Source organism: Hylobates moloch, unplaced genomic scaffold, assembly GCF_009828535.3.
Source record: "Hylobates moloch isolate HMO894 unplaced genomic scaffold, HMol_V3 SCAFFOLD_4, whole genome shotgun sequence".
In the NCBI taxonomy this organism is placed as follows: domain Eukaryota; kingdom Metazoa; phylum Chordata; class Mammalia; order Primates; family Hylobatidae; genus Hylobates; species Hylobates moloch.
The window spans coordinates 89,148,585-89,154,584 of NW_026652279.1; positions in this window are offsets into that span (position 1 = coordinate 89,148,585).

Genomic DNA, 6,000 nt, shown 5'->3' on the forward strand with positions numbered 1-6,000 from the left:
GCAATTCTCCTGCCTCAGCCTCCTGAGTAGCTGGGATTACAGGTGTGTGCCACCATGCCTGGCTAATTTTTTGTATCTTTAGTAGAGATGGGGTTTCACCATGTTGGCCAGGCTGGTCTTGAACTCCTGACCTCATGATCCACCTGCCTCGGTCTCCCAAAGTGTTGGGATTACAGGTGTGAGCCACCGTGCCTAGCCACATTTAGTTTTTTAAAACCATCTGGAATTATTTTAATGTATCCCACAAAATCAGAATGTTATTTAATCTTTTTTTCTGTATGAATAATCCATGGACTCAGAACTACATATAAAGCAGTCCTTCATTTTCCCATTGATTTTTCCTCCAATATCCTAATGTGAAAAATATCAAACATACAGCCAAGTTAAAGTAATTTTCTGGTGAACTCTTTTATCTACACCACCTGGATTCTGTCATTAACATTTGCTATACTTGCTTTATCAAATATCTATTCATCAGTCCATCCTTCTATCCATTTACCAATTTCCCTTATTTTTCATGCATTTAAAATTAAAATGCATGCATTATATACTTTCTCTTAAATATTATAGCATGCATATGTTAACTATAGTTCAATATTATTTACATTTTTTAATTTTCAGGTAAAATTTACAAGCAATAAAATGTAAAAATCTTAAGTGTATGTTTGCCGAGTTTCGGTAAAGGCATGCCCTTCTGTAATTCAAACCTTTATCAAGATCTGAATGTTGAACCATCAACCTGGAAAGTTTCCTCGTATATGTTCTCAGTCAATTCCCACATAATCTACTTAGAATTAATATTGCAGAACTTCATGTGAAATGCAGAAATCTTGCCTAGGTTTATTAATTCTGCTGGGGTTTGCAGAGCTTCTTGAATCTGTCAATGCATGTCTTTCACAGACTTTGGGAAAATTTTGACCATTGTTTCTACGAAGGACTTTTTCCCTTCATCTTCTCTCCCTCTGCTTCTAACACTTCAGTTACACATATGTTAGCTCTTTTGATATTGACCGATAGGCTCCTGAGGCTCTTTTCATTCTTTTTTTCTACCTTTTCTTCATATTGAATAATTTCTATTGCTCTTTCCTCGAGTTTGCTGACTCTCCATGCTACTGTACATTCATCCAGCACATTCTTTTTTCTTTCTTATTTCGGAGATTGTATGTTATAAGGGTGAAAAGTAGTCTTCCAGAAGGTATCTACATAAATCTCTAGAACATGTGAATGTTACCTTATTTTGGAAAAAAAAAACCCAGTCATTTCAGATGTAACTAAGTTAAAGATCTTGAGATGAAGAGATCACCCTGGATAATCTGGGTGGGCTTTTAATTCAATGATAAGCAATTTTGTAAGAGACACACAATGGCGATTTGCCAGACAGAAGAGGAAAAGGCATTGTGAGCACAGTGGCAAAGATTGTAGTGATGGAGCCATAGACAAAAAATGTCAATCGTCATCGCTAGAAAACACAATGAAAGGACTCTCTTCTAGATCTCCAGAGGAAGTGTGGCCTTGCTGACACTTTGATTTCAGACTTCTGGCCTCCAAAACTATGAGATAATAAATTCTGTTGTTTTAAGCTAACCAGTTTGTGATAATTGTTACAGCAACCACAGGAAAGGAATACACTGTATTTTTAGCTTTACAATATCCACCTGGTTCTTTTCCTATAGTTTCTGTTTCTCTGATAGGGTTCCCTATCTTTTCATTCATTACCAACATATTTTCTTTTATGTCAAGCATAGTTATAATAGCTTCTTTAAAATTATTGTCTGCTAATTCCAACATCTGAGTCACCTTAAGGCTGAGTTCTTTTGATTTTTATTTTCTCTTGAGAATGAGTCACATTTTTCTTGTTCTTTGCATGTAGAATAATTTGAGATTGTATTCTAAACATTGTGACTGTGATTTTATGGAGAGTCTGTATTCCGTTCTATTTTTCTGAAGATACTGAGTTTAAAAAATTAGATTCAATCTGCAAATGGTAGATTTTGTAGTACCTACTCAGCCATTACCTTTTCTACTGATTTTTAGGCTTTCTGTTATATACCAAGATCCTCTATGTAGATCTGTTTTTATGTATGCTATTCTGACCCAATGGATTATTCATCAGTTCTTTCATCATTACCACATAGTTTTAACATTTGCACAGTAGACTTTTTTGTTTTGTTTTGTTTTTTTCAAGATGGAGTCATGCTCTGTCTCCCAGGCTGGAGTGCAGTGTCATGATCTCTGCTCACTGCAACCTACGCCTCCTGGGTTCAAGTGATTCTCCTGACTCAGCCTCCTGAGTAGCTGGGATTACAGGCACCCACCACCACACCTGGCTAATTTTTGTATTTTTGTAGAGACCGGCTAATTTTTGTATTTTTACCATGTTGGCCAGACTGGTCTTGAACTCCTGACCTCAGGTGATCCCCTGCCTCAGCCTCCCAAAATGCTGGGATTAAAGGTGTGAGCCACTGTGCCCAGTCTGCATAGTAGGTCTTAATGCCTAATGAAATGATTTCCCCTTGATATTTTTTCACAATTATATCTGCCATTCTTGACTTCTTGGTCTTCCATATAAGTGAGAGTCAGCTTTTGAAAATTCTATACAGTTTCCAGTTGGGATTTTGATTGGAATTACATCTTTTATTATTTTCAACACATTTCCATTTTTTTTTGTAGATTTGGGGTGTCACCATTTTTCCTAGGCTGATCTCAAATTCCTGAACTCAATAAATATTCTCATCTCACCCTCCCAAAGTGTTGGGATTACAGGTATGAGCTAGCACCCTTGGCTAAAGTTCCAGTTTCTATCATAAGGTCTTGAATATCATTGCGATTTGTAATTTCTTCCTGGATATCTTATGATTTGCTGCTATTATAAATCGTTCTTTTATTAATCACATTTTCTAAAAGTTTGATTTGATTTTACTTATTGATTTTTATGCCTAGCAAACATACTGAACTTTCTTTTTAATACTAATAGTTTATAGACTTTCTCAAATTTTTCTATTGAATCAATTGCATAGTCAATGAATAGTAAGAGTCTTATTTCTTTCTTTTACTTATTTTTAAATCTTTATGTATTTTTTTCTCTTGCTTATTGTATGGCCTAAGACATCCAGCACAACTTTGAATAGCAGATCTTCTTGGCTTATTCTTGACTTGTGAAGAAATTGTTGTAACACTTCCCATTAATTACATTGTCCTAAAAATAACCCTTTTATCATGTCAAGAAACTTTGCTTTCTTTAGAAAGAAAGCTTCTTACTTTATCTTTCTGTCTCTATTCTGTATGGTTTCCTTATGTCTACTTTAATAATGTTCTCTTCAGCTGTATATAATCTGCTTTGTAAAGTATCCATTGAATCATTACTTTTAATAAATATGTTTTTTATTCAAGAAGTTCTTTTTTTCCCAGCTTTATTGAGCTATGATTGACAAATAAAAAATTAAATATCTTTCAGGTTTATAACATAATGTTTTGTGCATATTTATTGTGAAATGATTACCACAGTCAAGCTAATTAACATGTACAGTACCTCACACAGTTTCCTTCAAGTCTGCTGTTTCTTTTTTATTTTCTCTATGATCTATCTATTGTTGAAAATGAAGTATTGAGGTCTCTACTATTATTATATTACTGTTTGTTTTTCCCTCAGCTCTGTTAATATTTGCTTTGTGTGTTTAGGTGCTCTGACTTTGGGTGCATATATATTTATAATTGTTATAGCCTCTCGATGAATTGACCTCTTTACTATTATATAATGTCCTCTTTATCTCTTGTGACAGTATTTGAGTTAAAATCTGTTTTGGCTCACTTAAGTATAGCCACCCCTGCTCTCTGTTGTTTACTATTTGCATGGAATATACTTTTTCATTCCTTCTCTTTCAACCTATGTTTGTTCTTAAAGATAAAATGGGTCTCTTGTAGGTAGCATATAGTTGGATTAAAAGAATCCATTCAGCTGTTCTATGTCTTTTGATTGAAGAATTCAATCTATTTATATTTAAAGTAATTATTGATAGGTAAAGACTTTCTATTGACATTTTATTCATTTTTTTCTGATTGTTTTGTAATTCCTTTCTTCCATTCTTGCTATCTACATTTGTGATATGACTTTATTTTGGAGTGTTATGCTTTGATTCTTTTTTCTTTATCTTTTGTATATCTGCTATAGTTTTTGTTTGGTTTTGTTTGGTGTGGGATTACCATGGGGATCCCATAAAAACATTTTATAGTTACAGTAGTCTATTTTAAGCTGGGAACAACTTCAACTGCATACAAAAGCATTACACTTTCACTTCTCATCTCCTCACATGTTATTTTAATGATGTCATAATTTATATATTTTACACTGCATATATTCATTAATGCTTTATTGTAGCTATGGTTATTTTTAATACTTTCATCTTTTAATTCTTACACTGAAGTTGAAAGTCCTTTAAACACCACTATTACAATATTAGAGTATTCTGAATTTGACTATATTCTTACCTTTACAGTGCATTTTATACCTTGATATATTTTAATGTTTTAATTAGTATTCTTTTGTTTCAACTAGAAGGACTCCTTTTAGCATTTCTTGTAAGGCAGGTCTTGTGGTGATGAACTTCCTCAGCTTTTATTTGTCGGGAATCTTTATCTCTCCTTCATTTCTAGGCAGCTTTGCTGGGTATAGTATTCTTGGTTGGCAGTTTCTGTCTTTTAGTACTTTTATTATATCAACCCACCCTCCCCTGGTCTGCAAAGGTTTTGTGAGAAATCAACTGATAGTCTTATGGAAGTATGCATATATGTGATGAATAGCTTTTCTCTAGCTGCTTTCAAAATTCTCACTTCATGTTTTACTTTTGAGAATGTGATTATAATATGTTTTGGTGAAAATCTCTTTATGTTTAATTATTTGGGGTTCTTCAGGCTTCAAGGATCTGAATGTTCATTTATGTATCCAGATTTGGGAAGTGTTCTGACATTATTTCTGTAAATATGCTTTCTGTTTTTTGTTTGTTTGTTTGTTTGTTTGTTTGTTTGTTTGTTTGAGACGGAGTCTCGCTCTGTTGCCCAGGCTGGAGTGCAGTGGCGCAGTCTCGGCTCACTGCAAGCTCCACCTCCCGGGTTCACGCCATTCTCCTGCCTCAGCATCTCCGAGTAGCTAGGACTACAGGCACCCGCAACCACGCCCAGCTAATTTTTTGTATTTTTAGTAGAGACGGGGTTTCACCATGGTCTCGATCTCCTGACCTCATGATCCGCCTGCCTCGGCCTCCCAAAGTGCTGGGATTACAAGCGTGAGCCACCGCGCCCGGCAATATGCTTTCTGTTTATTTTGCTTTCTCTGTTCTTTCTCAAACTCCTATAGTGCATACATTGGTTCAGTTGATGCTGTCTCATAAGTCTCATAACCATTTTTCATTCTTTTTTTAAACATTTTTTCCTCTAACTGAATAATTTCCCACAATCTGTTTTCGAGCTTACTGACTCTTTCTTCTATTTGATCAAGTTCTGCCACTGAAGCTCTCTATGGAATTTTTTTAGTTCAGTCATTGTATTCTTCAGCCCCAGAATTTATGTTTGACTTTTTATCGCTTCTATCTCTTTGGTGAACTTCTCATTTTGTTCATATATTGTTTTCCTGATTTCATTTAGTTGTCTGTGTTCTTGTATCACTGACTGAACTTCTTTAAGATGATTATTTTGAAATGTTTGTCACATAGTTTCTAGATCACGAATTCTTTAGGGTCAGTTACTTAGTGCTTTATTTTGTCCCTTTCTTAGTGTCAAGTTCCCCTGATTATTTGTGATCATTGTGGATTTATGTTGGTATCTGTGCATTTGAGGAAGTGGGCATCTCTTGCAGTCTTTGCAACTGACTTCAGCATGGAAAGCTGTTTACAAATCAGCCTGTCCAGGTATTCAGGCTGGAACCCCTGGTGAGGCCTATGAGCAGGTTTACTGCTGGAGTCCTTGGGTAGGCTGTCTTGGTGACTGATCAGTGGGGATTTGGGCCTG